At 46.7% G+C, this 27,907-nt stretch overlaps 1 long non-coding RNA gene across 3 annotated transcripts in view; it reads left to right on the top strand.

The window, feature by feature from the left end:
• LOC136363751 (uncharacterized) overlaps positions 1 to 27,907 on the top strand; it is a 196,827-nt gene that overhangs the window by 34,654 nt on the left and 134,266 nt on the right. The window lies entirely within an intron of this gene.

The following is a 27,907-nucleotide window of genomic DNA, read 5'->3' on the forward strand; positions in this document are numbered from 1 at the left end:
ATCCCTGCCTCTGGAATAGCCCGGCCACAGACCTGGCAACAATGGGAAAAGAGGTTCAAAAGATTCCTGCTGGATGCAGCCAACGGCAATTAAAAATAATCACCATTTTAGCAGGAGATGAAATTGCTCCTGTTTTAGTGCTTCAGCTGCAGCCCCGAGCCGGGAATGGTGCCCTTGGATGCCGTTCCTCTCATCCTAAAACCTCACAATAAAATCCCAGCTCCACACAAATCCGGCCAAGCTCTGGAATATTTGTGAGCAAGGCTCTCCCATGACTCCAAGTGGAGTCATCCATCCTGGAAATAACCTGGGCAAAGCAGCCCTCAGATCTTTTTGTCATTTCAAATTAATTGATCCACGTTTCTCCAACTCCCAATTCCTTGTTCTGGAGTTGTTTGTTCATTTTCCTGCAGCTTCTGCTGTTTGCCAGCATTTATGGCCCAACGCAGGAGAGGCAAAGCTCTGTCTCCAGCAGGGAAAACACCCCGAGTTATTTGCATATATGCAAATCAAGTGACTTTGCAGAAATTTTGGGAATGGGGACAGCTTATGGAGCTGGGAAACTCAGTGTCAGTGGGGAAAAAAACAGGGGGAAAAAAATCTCCTTTGCTCCACATCTTCTTTCCATTTGGAAGCCAATCCATGTAAAATCTGCCATAATTGTTTCCTCTGCAAAAGAAAAAAGTAAAAGAGGTTGAATTGTGGTGTTTGTGCCGTTTGTTTCTCCCTGAACGTGGCATTTATTTTCCCATTTTATTGCCTTGCAGATGGAGAAAGTCTCTTTGCACAGAGCATTCATTCAGCTTCGAACCATGGTCTTTGTGCCTTCCCAAGTGGAACTGCATGAAATTCCTTAATCAAATATTCCCAGGAAATGTAAAATCCGTTCCATCGCTGTTATTTCTCTCCTTACACAAGAATTTATTTTTTTTTTTTTCAGAGGCTGACAAGCAGCCTGTAAAGTTCACTGCAGCAATTCCGAATTGCACGGTTCTGATATTTGGGGTTGATCCTGAAATGCCATCGAGGAGTCGTGCTGGGGCTGCTTTAATTCCTCAGGAAAAAAATTTCATTTAACAGTGAAAATGGAGGAGCGAATGAACTGGAAAGGGTTTTTCCCCTCCTGTTTTGTCAGACCAGAAGGGAGACGAGAGCTCCAGCCCTTCCCAGAGCTCCAGCCCTTCCCAGAGCTCCAGCCCTCCCCAGAGCTCCATCCCAGCAATGTCAGGGAACATAAATCCCACTCACAGCCTCACATGGATGTTGCCCCCTGCCTGCTTTATGGTGGATCTAATTTAAACCTTCCCAGACGGAATATTCCCTGTTAATTCTCACTCCTACTTGTGGGAAATGCATCCCTGCTCCTGGTCCTGCTCCCAGGACAGGGCTCACGGCAGCTGTGCCATCCCTGTGCCTCGGGGTGTCTTCAAACCATGAAGGATTTTCCAACTGAATTTTGATTTGGAAGCCGCCAGCTGAGGGCTTTGCATTGAAGAACTGAGCATTTGGGAAAGATTCCCATGCAAGTATCCCAAATTTCCTCGGCTTTGTTTCTCCCACAGACTCCCAGGCTTGTTTATTGGGATCCTTTTTTGCTTTGGTGTCACGACCCTGCCCTTTCCTTCCTCCTTCTGCTCGTCATTAAATCTCCAGATTATGACACGAGCTCATTTCTGCTCCGTGCATTTTCCCCCTCCCCTCCTCTCCTCAGGGATGTGGGATCCATCCAAGGACAGCACAGCTCTTAAATAACACTTAGGAGAATACTTAAAGGGAGCCATAAATGGAATTGCTGCCGTGGGCTCGGGAATGTGCCGCTCATTCCCGCTCCGATGCCACAGCTCCCCAACATTCCACTCCTGGGCTGGTTTTTACATTCATTTAATGGAATTCCAGGGCTGGAAGGGATGTTCCTACTCCAATTGGTTGCTCACAGCCACAGCTTCCCAATATTCCTTTTCTGGATTGGTTTTTACAATTATTTCATGGAATTCCAGGGTTGGAAGGGATGTTCCCACTCTGATGGGATGCTCACAGCTTCCTAATATTCCACTCCTGGGTTAGTTTTTACATCTATTTCATGGAATTCCAGGGTTGGATCACAGCCACAGCTTCCCAATATTCCACTCCTGGGTTAGTTTTTATATTTATTTCATGGAATTCCAGGGTTGGAAGGGATGTTCCCACTCTGATGGGATGCTCACAGCCACAGTTTCCCAATATTCCACTCCTGGGCTGGTTTTTATATTTATTTCATGGAATTCCAGGGCTGGAAGGGACATTCCTGCTCCGATGGGGTGCTCACAGGCGATATTCGTTTCCTGGACTAGTTTTTACATTTATTTCATGGAATTCCAGGGTTGGAAGGGACCTTAAGCTGATCTGATTCCAAGGATTCTTTGGCGGGGACACTTCCACTCTCCCACAGCCCACCCAGCCTTGCCTTGGACAATTCCAGGATGCGGGTGGGAAGTGCAAAGTGGAATTTTTCCCTCTAAATCGTGGATTGGGCATGGAAGGAGGCAGCCTCTGAAAGATTAATGCAGCCATTGATCCCAGCAGTGCTGTAACAATCCAGCATCGCTCAGACATCTGAGGGCTGCCAGCATTCCCAGAGATAAAAGCTGGAGCAGGGAACGTGCGTCTGTCTCCGCGACGTCGTTCCTCGTGGGGTTTTATTTTTTTGTTCTCCCCAGGTAAAATAAAGGAAGGGGAGAATAATGAGGGTCAGGTGGCAGGGTTGTTATTTCGGCTGAACCCCCCTGGTAGGCTTCCAAATAATTTCCAGAGTTGCTGGGTAATCAAAGGCAGGAATGAAAACGGGAAGATCAAATAAATAACGTGGAGCTAATGAAACTCCATCCACGTGCTGGCAAATGTCAGGGAAAAAAAAAAAAAAAGAGTTGGACATGCAAATTCCTCTTCATCCTGCTCCCCAGGGAAAAGTTCAGACAGACTGAAGGTCATCTTAGACATTGTGATTTAGGTGTAAAGTGGTGCTGGAAGAAAGAATCCCAGTGGGAATCTTTCCCTTGTTTGCAGGATTTGTTCCCCGAGGAAGTCTCAAATCTGAAATGAGAAATAATGGGCAGAAATTCCCAGTTCTGAGCTGGAAACTAGAAGGTGCCCACATCAACTGGGAGTGAACTGGTGGGGACTGGCAGTGCCCCAAATATATCAATAAATATGATATTATATCAATAAATACGATATTATATCAATAAATATGATATTATATTATATCAATAAATATTATGTTATATCAATAAATACTTTATCAGATCAATAAATGTGAGGGAAGGGAGAAATCCTCCTTTTTCCTGGATATCCCAAACCAGGATCTGCAATATCCTCACATACAGCCCCAGTTAATTGTATTATTTAATGGGGCACTCTCAAAAACACGAGGAGCAATTCAGGCCTGACAGAGGGATGAATTAGGTGATCTAATTCCCTAAAATATGAGGGTTTGGAATCCAGGAGGAAAATTTCCCCCTGGAGCTGCAGAAATGCACCTGTGTTCTTCTATTTTCAATTATTTTTCTTCCTCTTCTTTTTCTTCTTCTTCCTCCTGTTATTATTATTATTATTATTATTATTATTATTATTATTACATCGAAACATCTTTGATGAACACCTTGAGCAACAAATGTATAAAATTTTTAGTCCTCTTGTTTCTAAAAGCTGAAAAACACTCAGAGAGACATTGATGGAAGATGCGTAAGATGAGACTAAAAGGAATGAATATAACATTTAATAAAATGTCTGCACAAATAAACATGAATTTCTTGTTGGAAATAAAATTCCATGTATGAGAAAGGAATGCAGATTGCATAGGCATCAAAGCTTATTCAAAAAAAGAAATGTTGGTGACCCTTATTTAAGTCTGAGTGATCTGCTGGGATTTGTGAGGATCAGTTCTCCGCCCTCTAACTCCTGCAAGATAATTGGAAGGAATTCCTTCAGCTGGAATTGGGAGATGAGAGAAGCTCTTTTCTGTTTATTCTATTTTAAAACCACATTTTCCCTCCCTGAAGTAGCTCCAGTCTCTTCCTTATGAAAGAATCATTAAATCATGGAATCATCGAGGCTGGAAAAGGCCTCCAAGGCTGAGTCCAATGATTCCCCAGCTCTGCCGAGGCCACCACTGACCCAGGTCCCCAGGTGCCACATCCACAGTTAAAACTGGCTTTTAAACCTCTCCAGGGATGGGGATTCCACCCCGGGCCAGGGCTGGATCATCCTTCCCATGAAGGAATTTTCCTGATATCCAAATTGAGCCTCCCCTGGCACACCTTGAGGCCATTTCCTCCCATCCTGTCCCTTCCCTGGGATCAGAGCCCAGTCCCCACCCTCATTTCCCTGACCTGAAGGTCTGTTAAGGTTGGACTCGATGATTTTAGAGGCCTTTCCCAACATTAATGATTCCATGATCGTGTTCTTCGTCACTTCCCTGTGCTTCCCATCCTTCCAACACCGTTCCTGCTGCCTGGGGACATGGATTTAGCTCCACTGGGAATGAACAACCAGATAGGTCTGGGGGTTGGAAAAGCCAAACCCATCCCTTTTATCTCATGGAGAAGGGTTGGAGCTCCAGGGATATCCCAGGAGGGAATTGTGTCCCCTTTAACTCATGGAGAAGGTCTGGAGCTCCAGGGATATCCCAGGAAGGAATCGTGTCCCCTTTATCTCATGGAGAAGGTCTGGAGCTCCAGAGATATCCCAGGAGGGAATTGTGTCCCCTTTAACTCATGGAGAAGGTCTGGAGCTCCAGGGATATCCCAGGAGTGAATTGAGTCCCCTTTAGCTGATGGGGAAGGGGGGAAGGAATCCTATTTCAATCCAGATTCCTTACCCACGTTAAGCCACCTCTTGGCTGCTCTCCAAAATGTAAACAGACTTCAGGGCTGGGACTTGGGGAGTCATTTCAGATGTTGGGAATTTGGGACTCCTGAAGCCCCGGGCCTAAAAGGAACATTGTTTTCCCTCTCAGTCCTTTTGCTGAACTCCAGCCTCAGCCTCCCTGGATTTTCCCACCAGTATCCCTTTATCTGATGGGGCTGAGAAGGAAAACCTGTTGCAAGCATTAAATATTTTCTGATGGCTCGTCTGCTTCATTGTGGCTCTGTAGGATCAGATTTCTGGGATTCAGAGCGATTCCAAGTGTTTCTAATATTACAGCTCTGACTCTGAGGACACTGCCAGCTGTGGAGGTGACTGCCTGGGGACACTCCAGGAGAGTTTTCTAGGAAAAATCTTTCCTTCCCAGGCTGCCAGCAGGTGATTTCTCCTGGTGGAGGAATATTTATGGAGCGGGGATTGCAGTGGTGAGCTGAAATCTTTGGGAAAAGATTCTTTTTCTTTGGGAAAAAATCAGCAGCGAGGTCTCTGCAGGAGGGGCTGGGGGGGGAGTTTGGTGTCCCTGCCTGGTCACGTGCTTTTCCTGCCGAATTCTGGGGTTTGCCATCCATATTTGAGGCTGGGTGCTCAGGTTGGGATCACTCTGGGATCTCTGACCATTCCCACGGAGTTTGGAGCAAGGACCATGCTGGGCACGAGGAGCTCTGGGCCTTGGGGAAACCCTTCAAACACGGCTGGGAGCAGACAAAACTCCCCCAGCACGGAACCAAATTCCCCTTTTGGATCTTCTGGAGGAATCTGCTTCCAGCATTGGAAATCCAGGTGTGATGACCCCAGGATCTCCAGCAGGGAACAGGACGGGGACGATGTGAAGAAAATGTTCTCCAGGCATGGCTGGTCCTCCTGCTCTGTGCCTTGGGAATTCTGTGAGGATAGAGGGTGAGAGATGGAGGATGAAGGGTGGAGGAGGAAGAATGGAAGGTGAAGGATGGAAACTGGAAGATGGAAGATGGAAGATGGAAGATGGAAGATGGAAGATGGAAGATGGAAGATGAAGGGTGGAGGATGAAGACTGGAAGGTGGAGGATGGAAGGTGGAAGATAGAAAATGAAGGGTGGAGGGTGGAAGATGAAGAGCAGAGGATGAAGAATGAAAGGTGGAAGATGGAGAATGAAGGGTGGAGGATGAAGGGTGGAAGGTGAAGGGTGGAGGATGAAGGGTGGAGCGTGGAGGATAGAGATGGAAGATGAGGATGGAGGATGGAGTGTGGATGACAAAGGCTGGAGGATGAAGAATGGAGGACGAAGGACGGAGGATGGAGATTGGGAGATGGGGATTGGAAGATGGAGGATGGGAGATGGAAGATGAAGGATCGAGGATGGAGGTTGAACAGTGGGCAGTGGAAGATAAAGGATTGGAGGCTGGAGAAGGGAGGGTTGAGGACAAGAGGTGGAGAGTGGGAGATGGAGGGTGGAGGATGAAGGATGGGAAGTGGAGGGTGGAAAATGGAGAGTGAGGGATGAAGAGTGGGAAGTGGAAAGCGGAGGGTGGAGGATGAAGAGTGGGAAGTGGAGGGTGCAGAATGAGGGACAGAGGATATAGGGTGAAGGATGGAGAACAAAGGATCAGGGTTGGAGACTGGAGGGTTGAGGATGAAGGGTGGAGAGGCGAGGATGGAGGGAGGAGGATGGAAGATGGAGAAGTGCCGGCCGGGATTTCGGGCTGGATTTTTCCTGCAGTTTTCCAGAGCCATCCTAAGGTGGCAGAGTTGCCGTCTGCTTCAGGCTGAGCCTTGGGGAGGGCTGCTCCGCCATCCAAGGGGAGGAAAGGTATTCCAGGGAAACGATCATTTGTCTTGCAAAGCAGCCCGAGCTGTACGGCGGAGAGAGAAAGATCTGAGAGCAAATTAGCGAGTACTAATTACAAATGTGCCAGCGCTGGAATATTCAGGTCATTACAAATTTGTAACTCGCTTTGAATCGCTCCGCGGCAGCAGATGAGCAGATGGCGAGAGATCCTGGCAGCCGGTGTCCCACCCTGCCAGGGAAAACGGGGGCTGGAATTGTGCCCTGCCCTGGGCCAGGTGCCACCCCAGGGTGTTCCCAGCTCCTGTGGGACACGGATGTGTCACCTCAGCCATGACAATTCCGGCCAAACGGCCCCAAAATCCATTAAAGCTGGAGGGAATGATTTGATTCCCCACTGCATCCATGTGATCCAGGGGCTGGAAGTGGATCACAAGGGATGGTTTGGCTGGGAAATGCAGCTGAGCTGTGTGTGGGGTCACTGGTACCTGTCAGGGCACTCCCCATCCCTTCCCAATCCTGCCAGAGCATGAGGGATTCCTGAATCCGGGAACGTTTTGTGTCCTCAAGGAAAAATGAGGTGGGATCACTTTAGCTGTGCTGTTGTTGTCACTGGAATTTTATTTCGAATAATAGTAAATTCCATCCAAAGTAGCTGGAGCCACTTCTGTTAGTTTCCTGCATTTCTGTGCTGGTAACGTGTAGGATAAAAATTATTCCAGTGTGAAATTATCCTTGGCACTTCCATGGGGCTTTTGATGGATGGACATGGGAGGTGACCTGGTTTTGGAGGAGGGCAGGGTCACACCAGGACATGGAGAAGATCTTCAGCTGCTCCTCTCGGTTTATGCAGCCCATAAAAGGGAACATTGTCTGGCTCACCCTTTGGAGCAGGAAGTTGAGCAGGTCCAAAGCTGCTCACGAGGAAAATGTTACCCCATAAGGAACAAAAGTCAGGGATAACTCTGTTTGAGCAATGATTCCTCCTCTCCACTCTCTGTGGAGCAACACAGATGTGTCCATTGCTGCTGCAGCAACCCCAGTTCCTCCTTTCTGGAAAACTTGGTCCTAATCCTTGAATCCCACCTGGAGAAATCCCAAGGAGGCAGGTACGGATTCCCAAATGAAATGGGAAGTCCCTCTGGAAAGCTCTGCTCATTGGAAGGTGCCACCAACATCTCCTGGGGCTGTGGGAATGATGCCAGGACAATGAGGCCTTGGATTTTAAGGAGTGGGGAGAGCTGCAGGAGGTAGAGGGCAGGAATTCCATCTGCTCCATGGGTGGATCCAACTCAGCTCAGAGCTCAGGGAGGAGGAAAAGCCAGCGTGGCTTTGTGGGCTGTGGCACAAGGGAAATTTCTCAGCGTGTAACAACGGCAAGAAAAAAAAAAAAAGAATTAAATGATCTGGGGCCGTGTCTCATCTGCTGTGACGACTTGCAGGGCTCAATAAGCCGTGAAATTCCTCATTTCTCAGCAGGGATGCAGCAGGCATCCTGAAAAACACCCAGGGCTCCTGCTCTGAGCACAGAGAAACCAAAGGATGGACAGGAAAATGTGGTTTTGGGCCTCAGATGGCTGCTGAGCTACAACTTTGGCTGTTCCAGGGCTCTCCTGCATCACAAATACCTGGTCCCACGAGCAGGAGGGAAGGGTGGGCCGAGATCCCTGTCCTGCTCCACTGATAATGAAAATTCCCAGGAAAAAAAATGATGAAGAAAACATCACTGGACAATTGTTTATGGATTTATTCATGGTTTTTTCCCGTGGTGGGTGCCTGCTGCAGCAGGGAGAATCTGTGGGATATCCACATCTCCAGGGTTTTTAAGTTCAGCTGTGCTCATGCAGGGATGAACCACCCAAAACCAGCCAAATATCCCAAATTCCAGCTTTGCCCTGCACCTGATCTTCCATGGCCCTTGGCTGCTCCGGGGCTCTCCTGCATCACAAATACCTGGTCCCACGAGCAGGAGGAAAGGGTGGGCAGTGATCCCTGTCCTGTTCCTACTGATGATAAAAATTCCCAGATAAAAGGACACTGGACAATTGTTTATGGATTTATTCATGGTTCCTTGCCCGTGGTGGGTGCCTGCTGCAGCAGCACTGGGAGCACGGGGGGGAATCTGTGGGATATCCACATCTCCAAGGTCTTTAAGTTCAGCTCTGCTCATGCAGAGAGCCAGAACCATCCAAATATCCCAAATTCCAGCTTCGCCCTGCACCTGATCTCCCCCAGCCTTGGATACCCTTTCTTACACATTCCATCAGCCATGGAGAACTCATCCAAATCCCTCCGATGGAAGCAGCTGAGGTACAAACACCCCAAAAAAGCTGGAGCAGGAGGGATGGGGCAGGATCCCGGCGCTGATCCCTCCTCATTATGCCCTTCCAGTGGCTTTGGAGCAATCAGGCGTCCCGTTCTCAAGGACATTGACGGATTAGCCTCATCAGTCCCCTGCTGTGGCCGCCAGCTTCGCCCATATTAATCAGAAAAAAAAAAAAAAACCAAACCAGCTCCCTGATTGCCATTTAAATTGCACAAAAGATATATTTGTCTTGGGGAGGTCCGTGACGTTTCGACGTGCCTCGGAGGAGCTTTCCGCTTCCAAATGGGATGGGAAAAGCGGGAAGGAAACGTTTGGCTCCGTCCCGTTGGTCTCCCGCTGGAGTTTGGAAAACGAGCAGCTCCTTGAGGCTGTCGAGGGGAGGTTTTGCTGGGTAATATCAAACATAAACACTGGCTGCTGTAATTTGGCTTCTGATTCAGGCTCCCCACGGCCTCCTGCCTCAGCCGGGGATGCTGTGGCTCATTTTTCCCTCTGGGAAGGCAAAGGGAAGCAGCTTTACCCTGTGGCTGAGGGGATTGGGGTGTGGGGTGGCAGCATCTTTGGGTTTCCTCCCTCTGCCCTCAAGGGCCGGCAGTAGTCATGGAATATTTGGGATTTTCATTCCTTGGAGAGTCCTCGGTCCCCTCGTGCTGCTGTTGGACATCAGAGAGTGACAATGAGACACTCACCCAAATCTGGGGGTGACATTTGTCTGCTGTGCATCACGTGTGCCAGGAATTCAGATTTTTTGAGCAATCTTAAGAATGACTCCAAGGTGAGGCAATAAATATGGAATTAAAGGTGGAGAACTCAGTCATGGAATGGCTTGGGTTGGAGAGGAGCTCACAGCTCATCCATTCCACCCATCCCATGGGCAGGGACACCTCCCACCATCCCAGAGTGCTCCAGCCTGGCCTTGGGCACTGCCAGGGATCCAGGGGCAGCCACAGCTGCTCTGGGAATCCCAGCCCAGGCAGGAATTCCCAATTCCCAATGTCCCAGGCAGCCCTGCCCTCTGGCAGTGGGATCCATTCCCTGTGTCCTGTCCCTCCAGCCCTTGTCCCCAGTCCCTCTGCAGCTCTCCTGGAGCCCCTTCAGGCCCTGCCAGGGGCTCTGAGCCTGATGTGACAGATCCAGGATTATTCCTGGAGCATCCCTTGAGGAAAGGCAGCACAGAGGAGGAGAAGACCTCCACAGAGTTCCAGGATGGGCGAACCCATCCCAAAACCACCTGTGAGCTTTCACAACCCTCCTTTTGGAGCTGCCAAACATCTCCCTGCAGGATCCCTGCATCCCCACGCATCAGGATGCCGGGCTGGGGGGAATTTTGCTTTTTCTCACCGCCTCCGAGGCTATTTAAAGCCTGCAAAGCTAAAAAATAAACCCTGTTACTCCTCAGCACATGGTGTGTGTGTATCACCTCCTGCCAGGAGCGGCCGTGTGCTCCCCACAGGCGATGCCGGGCGAGGAATTCCACCCCAGATCCAGGGATGTGTCCTTAGAAACGACTCGTTTAGGGAATGACGGCACCTCCAGGAGCACAAAGAGGTAATTACTGCGCCAGGTAATGTCTCAGGAGGTGCTCAGCTCTGCAGCACAGCCTTTCCCAGCTCTTTATCCAGATATTTATCCAGATATTTATTCCATTTATCTGTCCTGCCCCCTGAGCTGCTTTGCCTTGGGAGAAGCTGCCCCGTGCCAGTTTTTCCCTGAGTAAATGGAAATCATTTTGGAGGTGTCTCTAAGAGGCTGATGGGGTTTAATAACCTCCTGTGATCCCCCTCATTCCCAACTTTTCCTCCCGCTTCTCCCACGAGGTTGGGAATCCTTCCAGCTTCGCTCCTTCAGGAATTTATTTTCCCTCCTTTCTCACTGATGTTTGCTTTCTTTATTCGGTGCTGATGGGCTCCTGTCTGGTTGAGGCACTGACCCTGCAGCCTCCCGTCCTCCCCAGGAGATTACAAAATGATTTCTTTCAAAGATCTCCCTCGGAACGTTCAAATTATGCATCAGACCCAGACAGAACACGAGGACATTTATTTTCAGAGGGAAAACAGCTCTCAGCAGACCTGAGAGAGGAGAGGAAAGATCTGTTTCCATGGAATTTTCTTTCTTTTGAATAAAATCTGACAGGAAGCTGCAATTGATTTTCGTTTGCTTGGATAAATAATCATAAATCTGAAAATGGGGTTTGGGTTGACAGGGGCCTTTAAAGACATTCTAATTCCAATCCCTGCATGAGCAGGGACACCGTCCTTTATCCCAGCTTGCTCCAGGTTCTGCCCTTGGACATTTCCAGGGATGGGGAAGCCACAATTCCTCTGGGAATTCCATTCCAGGGCCTCCCCACCCTCACTGCAAAATCTCCTTCCTTAAATCCAATCCAAAACAACCCAAATCCTTCATTTTAGGAACATTCCCCTTGTCCTGTCACAGCAGCCCTGCCACAAAGTTTGGCCCCATTCTTCTTACAGTTCCCTTCCATGATTGTCTCTTTTCCTTCTGGGAATTTTTTCTGTGGGCATTCAGGGAGTTTTGTGGCAGTTTAAGGGGATTTTTCACATCTGTGCAGGAAGATGTACAGACACATCCAGGGTTGGGATGTCCACCTTCCCCCGTGGGGGATTTCTGCACCTTCGGCTCTGGCCAAGAATCCCCAGCCCCAGATTCCATCCCAAATCCATCCCAAATTTCTGCTGCCAGAAACAACCAGCCCGTGACAACATCTCTGCTTTCCCCAGAAACTCTGTTGAAAACTTCTCTGCTTGCTTTGGGAAATGCTCTCCCTGTGGCTGCCAGATAAAGAGCAGAGATAAGAAATGGATTGAGCCCAGCAGAGCATTTTTCCAGCAGAAAGTTAAAATATTATGGATTTCTTTTTCCCCGCCAGGTTTTCTGGGCATGATCCAGGTGATAGCACAGGGTTAAAATGTTTCTAAAATCATGGGAATGATGAACAACAGATTCAGGGGAGGTGGAAAGAAAAGTTGGGCCTGGATAGGTCTGGGAAAGGGAACCAAAATTACATAGGCCTGGAAACAAGGGTTGGGTTTTGTCTTCACTAGACCATGTGAAACTGCACCTGCATAATCATCATGTGATAAATTATATGATTGTTCATTGTAATGATTGTTTTTGGTGATGGGATATGATGATTATCTTAAACAAGAATCATGAGAAATTATATTTGGGGGATCTGATGGAAACTACAACAATCCATGCTTGGATAAGATCAATATATTCGATAGATCAATAGGGGTTTAATAATTAATACGTAGTTATATAATGGAGGGGTATAAAAACACGTCCATTTGAGATCCATGTTGGAGTCAGATTTGGGTCTGTATCCTGTACCCCTGATTCCCAGAGCTCTTCAATAAAAGTACTTGCATATCATCATTCTGGGATTATGTTTTTTATATATCATATTAAATTATACTATATATTTTTATATAATTTTATATTCTATTATCAACAGGGCTCCAAGCCCTGCTGTGTTGCTGGTGCCTCCTGGGTGATGGATGCTCCCGAGGAGGGGATGCTGGAGCTCCCAGGGCAGCTGGAATTGCTGGGGGATGCCAGAGTGAATCCAGGGAATGTGTGAAGCTGTGCTGGGCGGAGAGGCTGCGATCCTAGCACAGTCAGGAATTCCTGGAGCTGTACATCCCACAGCAGCCAAACCCCGCCCGTGGTGGGGGAATGAAAGGAGCCACAGAAAATCCGGTGAAAAGTGGGATCCCAAAAGATTGAGCGGCTCAGGAAGAAAATTCCTGGGGAAATTTCCCCGGCGTGACCTCCAGCGTGGATTTAGAACTGTGGAATATTTTGGGTTGGAAGGGATCCAAAAGGTCCTCTCATCCCTCCCAAACCTGTGGGACAGCCTCCTACCAATCCCAGTTTTAAAAATCATTTTATATTTGCTGCAGATGATTCCCTGGATGGGAAACAAATAGGGCTGTTTGCTTCTTCTTCTTTTTTTTTTTTTTTTTTTTTTTTTTTTTTTTTTTTTTTTTTAGGATTAAAATATTCCCCAGTGCCCACACCTTCTAATAACCTGACTGAAATGAAAGCGGGGATTCTAAAAATGTTGGAATTGAGTGCCTAATGGGTTTGTATGAACACAGTTATTATTGTCCTTGGAAAATAACACTGAGGATGTGAAAAGCTTGGGATCATCACAGAGCATCACCCTGCCCACGCAGATTCAAATCTCTTTTTTTTTTTTTTTTTTTTTTTTTTTTTTAACCAGAAAAACGTTCTGCCTTCTATTGACTGGATTTTTTTCCCCAAGCTGAAGAATTTGCCATTGGATTTTAAAGGAGAAAATGGGCTGGAAAATACTGTCAGGGCTGTTGGGGGTGTGTGTGTGATTCCTGAGAGGAATTCAGGATTTCAGCTTTGTGGGGAGTTATTTCAGTCCATGTTCTGTCACATTTATATTTATATTTATATTTATATTTATATTTATATTTATATTATTTATATTATTTATATTATTTATATTTTTCTGTCCAGAGAAGCTGTAGCTGTCCCATCCCTGGAAATATCCAAGGCCATGGGTTTTGGAGCAACCTGGGATAGTGGAAATCCATGGGAATCCCATGGCAGGGATTGTAGTTAAAAGCACTTTAAGTTCATTTCCAGGCCAAACCATTCCATGATTCTTTGATTCCATGACTATTCCATTGAGACACGCTGGAATTAGTCATAAACACAGCTCCAGAACAATTAAATCCAAGGTCAAGTCTACATTGGAAGACACCAGAACAGCAAGGAAATGGTTTCCAGGAGCCGTAAAAAAAATTAAATCTGATCAAACCCACTTGCTGTCGATCTCTGCTCCATTTGTTTCTCAGCCCCTCCTCTAATTTAATTAGAGCTTTTAACAGCAACGCAAAACCGAGGATGATCTTCCAAGAGCTATTTTGGCTTGTTGGGTGCCATTTCCAGCTGTTTATTTTCCCCTGGAGAGGCTCTGAAGAGGAATTCACCTCTCTGGATAAACGAGGGAAGGACCAGAAAGTCATTCCCATTCCCTCCTGAGCTGGAATTTGCGGGTTTTTTGGGAACACACGACCCTGCAAGATCCCCTGTGATGCTCCTGGTGCTGTCGGGACTTGGATAAAACAATTTTTTTCCAGCAGCATCTCCTCATTAGGAACCCGGAGCAGCTCCAGCATCTCCCCTGCCCCTCGCAAACTGTTATGCAAATAACTCTTGCTGACAGCGCAAATACATTCATTTGGGTGTCGCACTAATTGATTCTCGCTCATTAGGAGTGCTTTCGCCCTAATTTGATAAGGAAGTGTGAAACTCTTTCTCCCGGCAGCAGGTTCGGTGTTTGTGGAGGTATTAAGGAGGTGTTAATTAGCCCCGGCTCTGCTGTCACGTTGATGGTTTGGGGAGCAGTCCCGGCGCCTGTTGCTCATTGGGCTTTGGCTAATTAAGTTAATTACGTGGCATGTGGCACATAGGGATGTGCGGCACAGGCAGCGGCGGGGCTGCCGTCCCTGGTTTAGGTGGATTTGGGAAGCTGGAAGCACAAAATTTGGTGGGATCCATCCCTGAGCGCCCTTGGAGCAAGATCTCCTTCCTTGGATTGTCCCACTGGAATCTCCATCCAATTTTCGATTCCTCAGGTGAAGGAGAGACTTTCCTCCGTGTTTATTTCCTCTGTTTTTATCTCCTGAATCAGAAGCAGTGCCGTGGCTGCTGTCCTTATTTTAGGTGGATTTTAGGAATTTTTGGATTTTAGGTGGAAGCTGGAACTTGGTGGGTTCCATCTCTGAGTGCCCCTGGAGCGAGTTCCTTGGATTCCACTGGAATCTCCATTCCCTGAAACTCACCCAACATTAGATTCCTCAAGTGATGAAGAAACTTTCCTCTGTGTTTATTTCCCCTGTTTTTATCTCCTGAATCAGAAGCAGTGCCGTGGCTGCTGTCCTTATTTCAGGTGGATTTTGGGAATTTTAGGATTTTAGGCGGAAACAGGAAGTTGGTGGGATACATCTCTGAGTGCCCTTGGAGTGAGATCTCCTTCCTTGGATTCTCCCACTGGAATCTCCCTTCTCTGGAATTCATCCAACATTTGATTCCTCAAGAGGAGAGACTTTCCTCTGTATTGATCTCCTGAATCAGAAGCAGTGGCGTGGCTGCTGTCCGTTTTAGGTGGATTTTAGGAATTTTTTGGATTTCAGGTGAAAGCTGGGAGTTGATGGGATCCATCCTTGGGTGCCCTTGGATTGTCCCACTGGAATGTCCATTCCCTGAAAGTCATCCAACACTCAATTCCTCAAGCAAAGGAGAGACTTTCCTCCGTATTTATTTTGCATTATTTTAGTGTTGAGGGTCCAAGATCCTGGGAAAACCAGGATTGGATTTGACGGATCGGTTGTTTGCACGCAGAGAACAGCCCCTGTGCTTTGGGAAACCAAGAGATGCCCCAAAATCCTCCTTTTTTAACCTCTGGAATGGCAAAACAGATGCTCGATGTCTCCGGGGTGGGTTGTCCCAAGTGTTCCTAAGGATTTCCTGGATCCAGAGCCGTGTGGAGGCTGGAATGTCTGTTTTACTGTAAATCTGGACGTTTCAAAAGCTGTTTTCATTGCACTTGAACTCGAGCCAAATATTTTCAGCCTGACACGAGCAAGGACGCTTTTTAAAACAAGAGTTTCAAAAGCATTGTTTTCCTTCCAAAAGAGAGAACTTCCCGATGAAAATTATTTCTTTTGTTTTATTTTATTTTATTTTTTATCCTTAGCAAATGTCATGGACGTCCTTTTTTTTTTTCTTCTTTTTTTTAATAATGGAGAAACTATTTCCATATGTGAGGGGGGAAAAATATGGAAGAATGAAAAATTTGGCATCATTTGGGCATTTGTGGCAGAGGTTTCCTTCCAATATAAACCACGGAAAAAAAGCCATGGATGTGGTTTGGTGGCACTTGGATGGTGCAGGAAGACACACAGGGACATCTTGGGCTCTCCTGAATCCGAATTAATTCCAATTTTCAAGGAATGACCCTAAAAAACATTCCTGCTGTGGCTGAGAACAAAGATTGCTCCCAGATGGAGACAGGAGCAGTGGTGGGACATGGCTTAATCAAGGGAAAATAATGGGAAAAAATGGAGAATCTCCATGAAGTTGGGGAAAAGTTGATTGAGCCTTTGGCCAGACATCAGGCTGCGGACAAAACACAGATTTTTTTATGCCATATCTTTCTAAACCCCTACATTTCTCCTCTAGATATTCCCATATCCTTTTGTTCCTTTGTCAGCTGGGAGGTTTTTTTGGAGATGGTTTGTTTTTATTTTGTTTGGTTTGGTGGTGTTTTTTTTTTTTGTTGTTGTTGTTTTTTGTGCTTGTTTTTTTGTTGTTGTTGTTTTGTTTTTTGTTTGGTTGGTTGGTTTTGGTGTTTTTTTTTTAATTCTGCTGATCTTTGTATATAGGTACAAAAAAACCAAAAAACCATGAGGGTTCCATCCTTCCTAGCAAAATCCCTTATCCCAGCCTCTGGAGTGATCCATGCTGGGCCATAAATCCACGTTGCAGCCTCATGTTGGGGCTAACCAGGTGTGACAGCTCCTGCAGTGACCTCAGGCTCCTCTCTGGAATCGTTTGTTTGGGATTTTTCCCTCCACACAGTTTTTGTTCCAGGAGATTTGAAGGGTCTGGAGGCGCAGATGGGTTGAGATTCTGATCTCGGGAGGGTCTGGATTGAGTTTTTTCTTCTGATCACTCCCAGGTGAGGGCTCTGACTCATGGAAATCCCAAATTTCATTGATGGTGTGCCAGGAGGGTGAGTCGGGTGTGGGTCACGGCCTCACACGGTGTAAGGGCATGGAATCATCATGGAATCATCATGGAATCTTCATGGAATCTTCATGGAATCTTCATGGAATCTTCATGGAATCTTCATGGAATCTTCATGGAATCTTCATGGAATCATCATGGAACTGCAATGGAATCATCATGGAACCATCATGGAACGTTCATGGAATCATCATCGAACCTTTGTGGAACCTTCACAGAATCTTCATGGAGTCGTCATGGAATCATCCTCGAATCTTCATGGAGCCATCATGGAGTCTTCATGGAGTCTTCATGGAATCTTCATGGAACCACCATGGAACCACCATGGAACTGTCATGGAAACAGGGAATGGTTTGGGTGGAAGGGACACGAAAGATCACACCTTCCACCACCCCAGGGTGCTCCAAGGATCCCAGGGTGCTTCAAGCCCTGTCCAGCCTGGCCTTGGATAATTCCAGGGATCCATGAGCAGCCACAGCTTCTCTGGAACAGCTGAGCTTTGCTTGTCTGGGTCTCAGCCTCCATTTTCCAGCTTAAAAATCTTCTTTCCATTCGCCAGCAAAGACAACAAACGCTCAACACCAGCAACGCCTCCTTCAGTCCTCTTTTGTACCAGACTCCACAAAATCAGAGGTTTTTAATCGAATTTCCTGTAAATTACCTCATTTTATCTGAAATTATTTGAATGAATCGTGGAACTGTTTGGGTTTGAAGGGATTTTTAAAGGTCAACCCCCTGCCACGGTGGGAACACCTTCCACTCTCCCAGGTTTCTCCAAGCCCCATCCAACCTGACCAGGAATATTCCTGGGGATTCATTCCAGGGCTCCAAATCCATTTAAAAAATCCATTTTTAACCTTAATGAAACCCCAATCTTCAGCAGGAGCACACGGAGCAGGAGGAGCCTCCCCAGAACACGACCCTGCAGCCTGAGCTCGTGCTCACAAACTCTGACTCATCCCTGCTGCACAACAGCCACAAAGGGATAAATTCAGGGTTGTTCTTTTTCGTGTTATAAAGCACCGGAGCACAGTTTAAAATCTCTGTCAGTCAATATTTTGGGAAGTCTTTTCCAAGTGTGTGTGCAGAACAAAGGACGTGGCTCACAACCCAAGTGTTGATTTCAGGGTCGAATTTTTCTTCCTGTTGCTGGGGCTGTGACAGGAGAGTTTGGCACTGGAAACCTCCAGCACATTTTTAGGGAAAATCCACCCTTTTTGGTGTTTTACCTCCCCAGTCATGACAGGGATGATCCAAGCCAAAGGTGCCTGATCTGAGCTCACCCAAAAAAATGAGAATAATCCCTTAACAGGAGAAAAGCCTTCATTAGAGAGAGAGAGGGAATTGTAAATTTATCTTCCCTCCATGGAGTGAAATTCCTGAATTTATTGGGGTTTTCTCTAACTGAGAGCTTAAACTCCATCTTTATTCCAGACTGGATATTCCTCCTATTCCTGCAGTGCTGATCCAAAAGCTTGGAAAGCCCCCAGCCATCCTTGCCCCACTTTCCTCTCGGAATATTTGTTCCAGAGAATATTCCATCAACACATTGGTCTCCCTCAATCTTATTCCAAGGTGCAGCAGGTCCAGCCACATCTCAGAAATTCATTCTCACCTTCCCCTCGCTTGATTTTTTTTTATTAATTCCCATTTCTGCATCAGATTAAATCTAAAAATAAAAGCTGTGTAAATACCTCTCTGTACCCACACGTGGTTTTTTTTTTTTTTTTTTTGTGTTTGAACTGAAACAAAGTGAAAGCCTGAGTTAAATGTGGTTCCCGAGATAATTCCATCTGGGACAAGAGGCTGCTGGTGCCTTTCCCCCTGAAGGTGGATTTAGCTGCTTGTGAGGGTGAAATCCTCTTTTCTCCACAGCCTGAGGAGGGGTTGCACTCGTGGAATTTGGAGCACTGAGCTCTGCTCCAGGGAGGAGATGCCCTAAATCCCAGAGAATTCAGTCTTGTGACATAAATACACCCCAAAAAACCTCCTCGCTGGCTCAAGAAATTCATTTAATCTCAAAATGTCTCAACTTTTCAGGGGGTGAGCATGGGAGGAACAGATTTGTCCTGAGGTTTGTGGCTGATGCCAAAGGTGTTAAAAAAGCTCTCTGTGCTCTGCCATGGGGTCATTCCAGGGGTAGGCTGGAATGGGAATGATCCTGGGAATTAGGGATGGAGCAGGGGAAAATTCAGCTCCTTCCCCTTTGGAATGGAGATGGGAAGAGCCTAGGCTGAGCCTCCCTTTTCCTGAATTTTCTGCAGACATCAACAGTTCTTAAACAACTCGGGGTGGGATCCTCTCCTCTCCCAAGGCTGGGATACTCCCTCCTTTTTTATTTGCTGTCTTAAAATTGATTACTTCGTGTTTTTAAGGACTTCTTTCATCAGAACTCAGGCATCTGTTTAACCCCTTCCCAAGCAGTTCACTTGAGTGGCTTTTCCAGCTAAAAATCCCACTAACCCGAGCTTGATGGCAATAAATCGGGACAGGATAATTCCCTGGATTCAATCTCTTCCTGCTACTCCCCTGAATCGTTCCAGTCGAGAAGAACAACCCTCATCCACAGTCACCAACCCATCAAATTATCCCCATGGAACAGAGAAGCTCATTTGAGGTCTTGTTTCATCTGAGATGTCACTTCCTAAAGATTGGATATTAGGAAAAAAAACTCTTCATGGAAAGGGTTGTCCAATGGTGGAGTCCCCATTCCTGGAGGAATTTAAAATCCATGTGGATGTGGTGCTTGGACTCAATTATTTGGAGGGTTTTTTTCCACCTTTATTGGTTTTATAATTCCATTATTCTATTTCTGGACCAAAAGCAGCCTGAGATCACAATTATCCCTTCCATACAGAGAAATCAGGGATAAAAAGGATATAAATAACTAACACCTTTCCTTTCCTTTCCTTTCCTTTCCTTTCCTTTCCTTTCCTTTCCTTTCCTTTCCTTTCCTTTCCTTTCCTTTCCTTTCCTTTCCTTTCCTTTCCTTTCCTTTCCTGTGCTTTCCTTTCCTTTCCTTTCCTTTCCTTTCCTTTCCTTTCCTTTCCTTTCCTTTCCTTTTCCTTTCCTTTCCTTTCCTTTCCCTCCTTTCCTTTCCTTTCCTTTCCTTTCCTTTCCTTTCCTTTCCCCAAATCTATCATGGAGATGGAAAACAAAGGTGGAAAAGGGAAACATTCCCAGTGAAGAAGGGAAGAAGGACAAATTTTCCTGGATTGATGGGAATTCTGGCTCCACCTTTTGGGTGGAGCAACCCTAAAAATGTCCTGCCTGTGGGGTGATGCCTTAAACCTGCTGTGCCCTCGAGACATCGGGAATTCCCAGCCTCCCACAAAGGAATTGTACATCCCTAATTCGGTGACATAAATCCTGGGAAATGGGTGTCTCATTCCATAGGGAAAAAAAACCAAAACCAAAAAAACAACAACAACAACAACAACAACAAAAAACCAAAACAAAACAAAACAAAAAAAAGAACTCAGGAAAGGCAAGCATTAAAAAAATTATCATCAAACCCCCTGAAGGCTGCCCCCTGTCCATCCCCATCTCCACATTTCCCTTTGGAAGGGGCTGATAAACCCACGGATTAAAACGTGATAAAATCTGCGGATGACCTATCACAGATGACAAGGTTAATGCTCTCCCCATCCATCCCCATCCCCAGCTGCAGCCAGCAGGGATTTGTGCATCCATCACCAGGGAGGCAAAGGCTGTTCCCCCAGCTCTGTGGGGCCACCTGGGTCTCATCTCGAGCAGGGGGCTCTGGCTCATTCCTGCCCCTCATCCCTGCATCCTTTCCCTAAATAATGGATGTGTGGAGGTTTTAAAGCGCTGGAAAATCTGGATTTTCCCTCTGTGCTTTGTTCCTTTGGCAAGCTGGGAAGTGGCTGAGCTTGGACAGGACTAGGAGAGGGCCGGGTTGGTGTAAATAAATGAAATGAAATAAATATGAATATGAAATATGAAATATTGAGCCCAGCAGGGCAGGAATTTAAAGATATAATCCCTCGTGGGCTAAAAATCCTTGGGTATTGGCTACAAAACTTTGGAGAGAAGGATTTGGGTCCCAGCTCTGTTTCATCCATGCCAGACTCCAGGAAAAGAGGAAATGGCCTCAAGTTGCACCAGGAGAGGTTTGGGTTGGATCTGAGGGGAAATTTCTTCCCCAAAAGGTGCTCAAGCCCTGGAACAAACCGCCCAGGGCAGGGCTGGAGTCCCCATCCCTGGAGGGATTTAAAGCCCTGTGCGTGTGGCACTTGGGGACACGGGGCCCAAATTACTGCTGGAGTCTGGGGCATGCCCAGAGCTGATGGATTTCTTTTTATATAAACCCAAAATATTCTTGTGTGACAGCGATTTCTGGTTTTATGGGCGTGCAGAGCGCCACAAACACCCCAAAACCAGGCAGCTGCAAGAAGACGGGATGTGAGGTTCTGGGGGATGCACCCGAGCTCAGCTCCTTGAAATGAAACCAAACGAGCTTTTATCGCAAGAAGAGGCAAAAATTTCCATCATTATCTGCTTTCCTTTTTACAAAGCGCTGTGCTTTAAATGAAAATAGAGAGGGAATGGAAATAGAGAAGGAATGGAAATAGAGAAGGAATGTTTGCTGGGGACTCCGCTGCCCCGATGGGTTTTTCCCCCGGTGCTGGCGCTAATTAAGGTGGTGTGTGCACAGTTAAACACACACCTCGAGCCAGATGTTCCAGCAGGAATTCAGGCCGGGAATAAAAAGCCATTATGGTGATTTTTCTGTAAGGCGATGCCCTTTAATATCTGCTGGTGTGTGCTGCAGCACCCGCCGCACAGAAAGGTTTGATTGCCCCAGGAAATTCCCAGTAATTACTGCCGGAATCAAACAGGGCCAGGATCCAGATGGACACAAAGGTGGAGTTTCACAGGGATTTGTTGGACCGTTGAAGTCGTGGTGAAAGAGAACTAAAAAGAGATTTTTTTTTTTTTTTTAATGGATTTTTTACACGGAGAAGTGGGGAGGTTCTGTGGCTGAACCATCCCTGGAAGTGTCCAAGGGTTTGGATCTCTGGCTCACGTCCGGAAAACCTAGCGGGAAAAAAAAATCCATAATATTTTAACTTTCTGCTGGAAAAATGCTCTGCTGGGCTCAATCCATTTCTTATCTCTGCTCTTTATCTGGCAGCCACAGGGAGAGCATTTCCCAAAGCAAGCAGAGAAGTTTTCAACAGAGTTTCCGGGGAAAGCAGAGATGTTGTCACAGGCTGGTTGTTTCTGGCAGCAGAAATTTGGGATGAATTTGGGATGGAATCTGGGGCTGGGGATTCTTGGCCAGAGCCAAAGGTGCAGAAATCCCCCACGGGGGAAGGTGGACATCCCAACCCTGGATGTGTCTGTACATCTTCCTGCACAGATGTGAAAAATCCCCTTAAACTGCCACAAAACTTCCTGAATGCCCACAGAAAAAATTCCCAGAAGGAAAAGGAGACAATCATGGAAGAGGAGCCGTAAGAAGAATGGGGCCAAACTTTGTGGCAGGGCTGCTGTGACAGGACAAGGGGAATGTTCCTAAAATGAAGGATTTGGGTTGTTTTGGATTGGATTTAAGGAAGGAGATTTTGCAGTGAGGGTGGGGAGGCCCTGGAATGGAATTCCCAGAGGAATTGTGGCTTCCCCATCCCTGGAAATGTCCAAGGGCAGAACCTGGAGTGAGCTGGGATAAAGGACGGTGTCCCTGCTCATGCAGGGATTGGAATTAGAATGTCTTTAAAGGCCCCTTTCAACCCAAACCCCATTTTCAGATTTATGATTATTTATCCAAGAAAACGAAAATCAATTGCAGCTTGGATTTAAGGAAGGAGATTTTGTAGTGAGGGTGAGGAGGAGTTGGAATAGAATTCCCAGAGAAGCTGTGGCTGCCCCTGGATCCCTGGAAATGTCCAAGGACAGGTTGGACAGGGCTTGGAGCAGCCTGGGATAGTGGGAGAGGTCCTTGCACACCTGGATGAGCTTTAAGGTCCCTCCAACCCCAACAATTCCAGGATTCCAGGTTCTCATCCATCAGTGAGGACAGCACAAGGAGCCTCCAGCTCGTTCCCACCCCGAGGAGCACATCCAGCTCCCTCCAGGCTCTGCCTTGGCTCTTCCCAGCTGTGCCTGTGGGCAAACACAAATCCCAAAAGCTGCTGGTGCTTAACGGGGAAAATCTCCCGGGGCAGGCAGGGAAAACAGCTCGGGATGTTCCGTGACCACAGGAATGGAAACCACGCAGGCTGCCTGCCCCTAAAACCTCTCTGTCAAGGCTTCCAAACCCAAATGAAATTCCCTGGGTTGGGAAGGGGACTTGGAGCAGAGTTCCCCAAGGGGCATTTGGAGCAGGGGATTCAGGAATGGGAGCTGTGTTTCCTGGGAAAGGGCTGCTTTGGTTTGATGCAGTTCCGTGATTCTGGTGATGGCAAATAAGGCTCAGTTCCCTTTGCCTCACCACGGAACCCGGGAATGATCTGGCAGGGTGGAATGGCTTCAGATGCAGGACTTGGTTGGGAAGCAGAATTTCCCCCAGGCCTTAACAAAAAACAAAAAAAACCCACAAAATTATTTTATTTACATATATATATATATATATATATATATATACACTATTATATATGATCTATTATACTATACAATAATATAATATAAATATATTATTTATTATATAATGTTATATATTATAATATATAATATACGCTATATATACGTGATATATTATATGATATATTATACATGATATATTACATAATATTAATTATATTATATATTTCATATATTCTATAATGATATTATAGAATATATATTATATATAAATATATAAAATATGTATTATTTAAAATTTCATGATATATATTTATATATATTATTTTATATATATATATATATATGAAAAAATAATGATGATACTGGAAGCCTTCCTTTCTCCCCACGCTGATTTTGTGGATTGTTTTGATTCTGGTCCTATAACGACTCGCTGATGTCAAGATCAAAGTGAATTTGGGGCGCTTTGTGTGGGTTTAGCATCCTTTTCCTTTTATCTCCCCTCGGAAGGGAATGAAAGATGAGGCCCCAGCGTTATTCCCATGGGGAAAGCATTCAGGGCAGCAAGAGGCAGAGAAAGGAAAACTCAATCCTTTGGGGCATCTGAAACGGTGATGAAAAAAGAGGGAACGAAGACTGGGGAGATGTGAGGAGCCAGGGAGGGACAACAGAGGAGGCATGAAAGGAAAATGGAGAGATGGGAATGGGAATGAGGCAATTAAAGGCAAGTTTGGTCAGGCAGGATCCGTGCCTATGGAAAACTGGTCTTGGAAGGGATCCCTATCCCTCAGCAGCATTCCCAGCTTCCTGTGGGGATTTTTACCTCAGCAGCATTCCCAGATGCTATCAGGATTTTTCCCTCAGCAGCATTCCCATCTCCCTGTCAGGATTTTTCCATCAGCAGCATTCCCAGATCCTTGTGGGGATTTTTCCATCAGCAGAATCCCCATCTCGTCTCAGGATTTTTCTGTCAGCAGCATTCCCATCTCCCTGTCAGGATTTTGTCATCAGTATTCCCAGTTCCCTGTTGGGATTTTTCCATCAGGAGCATTCCCATCTCCCTGTCAGGATTTTTCCATGTCTCCAAAGAATGAAGATCAAGGTCCTGCTCATCTCCAGAGGCACATGATCCTTGTGGGATTCCGGGTGTCTGGCTGAGCACAGCTCCTGCTCTGCCTAAAAAACCTGGGATATGAACTTTCCCTGTGTCAACCTTCCCTTTTCTATCAGCAGTTTCCCAGTGATTCCATAAAAATCCACTTGTGGGGCAACCCACAGAGGGGCCAGCAGCTCCCCAGTGCCAAAATTTGGGAATATTGTGGTGACTTTACTCCTCTTGCTCCATTCCCCTTGGGCATGGAGAGAACTCTCCATCAGCACCACTCCTGAGCCCTGCAGCATTCCCAGCGGGAATTTTCCCTGTCCCAGGGGGAATTCTGAGCTGTGACTGTCCCAGGGATGTCCTTGGAGCTCCTCTCTGCAGGGTGAGGCTGCCCAGGGAGGGATCTGTGTCCCCTGGCTGGCACAATCCCACTGGGAAGGTGAAAACTTCCCTGGTTTCCTCCCCCCCTAAAAAGAGGGAAAAGAGGCAAAAGCTGGAAAATGAACCCAAATAGACACATAAACCATCTGCCTCCTGTGAGCTTAAAAATAATGGAATTAGGGTTGGAAAAGACCTTTGAGGTCATCGAGTCCAAGCTCCAATGCTCCAAACCTTTGGGGTTGAGAAGGGATGGTGCTTCTCATCCGGGACTGAATTATCTGCGGTAAGAAAACCAGGAATTCCTTCTCCTGAGGAAGGATGTTAAATATTCCCGCATTTTCCCAGTCCTGGCAGGAATGCCTTTTCCCCCAGAGCTGGGATTGTTTGTGGGATCTTCAGCTGCCTTTCTGCTCGGAGGGCAGAGCTGACAGACAAACATGGAAAGCCAAGGGGTTCAGGAGAACTCCTGGAAGATATTTCTGAGCTTTCTCATCCAGCGTGGCGATGTTTTAATCCCTCCCTCGATGTTTACACAGTTTTATCTCCATTTTCCATTCTTTAGCAGTTCCTGCGCGTGGGGCTGGTTGTTATTAGAGCACATCCCAGGGCCCGAGCACTTTTATCCTCACAAAATAGGGGAGGAAAAAAATCACCTTTCTTTTCCACAAAGGGAGAGGAATTGCTTGCACACAGCGGGTTTGATGAAGCAGAGGTTGTAGAAGCCTCTCTGGATGGCTGGAGCTGGTTTTAAGGTCCTCACGTGGGGGAAAAGCGCTGTTGAGCATGAAAAAATCCTGCTGGAAGGCCCACCTTGTATTTCACTCCTCCTGGGAAGCTCAGTCAGGCACTAAAAATAGTTTGTCTTGTTTAAGGGATGGCGTGCAAAAAAACCCCAGAAATTCCCTGGCCATTGAGAACACGGAGATAAAACATGGGAATAGGGGCAGACAATATGAATTGGGCCGGCTGGAGCGAGTTATCAGCCCCCTTTTTCCCCAGCTATTCCCACGGTGAGCTCACATTTCCATCAGGGATGACAGCAGAGAGGGAGAGGACGGATCCCCACAAAGCTCCCCGTCCTTCCCCTGTGATGACAGATCCATCACGAGGGATGGAATGAATCCCCAGATCCCGCCCTTGATTTATACCCCCAGCTGGAAAAAAAAGAAAAAAAAAAAGAAAAAAAAAAAGAAAAACAAAAAGGAAAAAAAGGAAAAAAAAGAAAAAAACAAGAAAAAAAAAAAGGAACAAAAAGAAAAAAAAAAAAGAAAAAAAAAAAATAAGCTCATAGGAGTTCGTGCTGATAAATCCAGCATTATCATCCTGAGGTCACTCCTCTTCTCCCGGAGATTGGCAAGGGCCAGGAGATATTGAGTGGGCCAGGATGTTTATGGGAATAAAGTGCAGCGTTTTATCAGGATTAAAGAGGGGAAAAAAATGTCCGGGAATGATTAAAAAAAAAATATACACTTTTGGAATCCTTTTAGCAAGAAATAAACGGAGATAAAGGCAGCCTGAGGCAGGAGGGAGGGGAGGGAAGGGGGGGAAATGCTCCGAACGTCTCCCTTGGCAAAGCAGCAGCATTGGAATAGCGAGGGCAACGTTTGGGGACAACAAAAGTCAGGCAACACAATGCTCTGGTTTCCAGGGAACCCAACCTTGGCCTTTGGTCCCATATTTCAGCGGGTTTCATTATCCTCCCCGGGTTTGGGATAATGAATTGGCTGTTGATGGATGCTGCAGGCCCTCGGAGCCGCCCTCCCCTCGCCGAGGTTTCCGCTGATTCACAGTCCAGGAGGGATTTGGGAGCACTGGAGGAGGACTGGGAGCACCAGGGGCAGAGGCGTCTATCTGGAGGGTGTTTCTCTCCATCCAGACTTGGAATTTTTGGGTGTGGCTTGCAAGGATCAGTTGAGTTTTTTATTTCCTTCTCAGTTGAGTTTTTTATTTCGTTCTCGGCGTAAATAAGACAGGCTTGGGGAGTTGGGAATGTTCCCCTGGAGAAGGGAAGGCTCCAGGCAGAGCTGGGAATGTTCCCCTGGAGAAGGGAAGCTTCCAGGCAGAGCTCAGAGCCCCTGGCAGGGCCTGAAGGGGCTCCAGGAGAGCTGCAGAGGGACTGGGGACAAGGGCTGGAAGGAGAGAACAAGAAGGAAGAGCTTCAAAGTAGTAGAGAGGAGGTTTGGATGGGATATCGGGAAGGAATTCCTGGCTGTGGGGGTCATGGTTGGAAAAAGGACCCCAGGAGAGGATGGAAACACGTTCCCCTCCCCAAAAATCCCTGTCTGCTCCTCGCATGGCCTGGAAAAGGGCCACTCATCCTTTAAACCGGGGCCACCTCCTCTGCTCTTTTCCTTCCCTTTTTTCCCCAACCCCCTCTGGCAGATATTTCTCCCGAGTCACTTGGCAGCGTGGGCCAAGGTTGACAATGACTCATCACTGGGAGTGCTGAGGCCACGAAATGTTTTTTAGAAATTAAACACCCGACACGTTCGGAAAAACAAATCCCTTTAAGGTGTCTTCCAAAGTGGCTCCTAAAAGGAAAATGTTGCAATTAAGTCACTTCCCAAAAATGTCGCCTTCTGCGCTGAGTGCCTGAACTTCTTTCATCTTCCCTCTGTAAATATTGGTGGTGGATTTGGGAAGCTGGAGAAAAATTCCCCGTTTCACCTCATAAACGAGCTGACAATGGAACGATTTGCTGGAAAAGCTTTGGTTCTGTTTTCCCTGTTAATTACGTGGCTTGTGATGGTTGGAATAACCCATAAAATCCCAAAGAATCCCGGATCAAACCCGGCCTGGGTTTGGATTGGGATGGTTGGGGTCTGTGCAATTATTGGGAATCCCTGAGCCCACAGTTCACTCCTCAGGCTGGTTCTTTTATGCTTCCCACATGTGTTTAATTTCGTGAGCCACACATTCCCTCGTTCCCTCTGATTTTTGTATCCTTTTCTTCTAAACCCAGCAAAATAACGTCATTATTAAAGGGATTCTCGTGTGATGCCTTCATTCTGAAACAAACCCAAGGGGACAAAGTTCAGAGCAACCCAGAACTGCTCTTGATTTACAGCAAATATG

Source organism: Sylvia atricapilla, chromosome 7 (genome assembly GCF_009819655.1).
Source record: "Sylvia atricapilla isolate bSylAtr1 chromosome 7, bSylAtr1.pri, whole genome shotgun sequence".
Lineage (NCBI taxonomy): Eukaryota > Metazoa > Chordata > Aves > Passeriformes > Sylviidae > Sylvia > Sylvia atricapilla.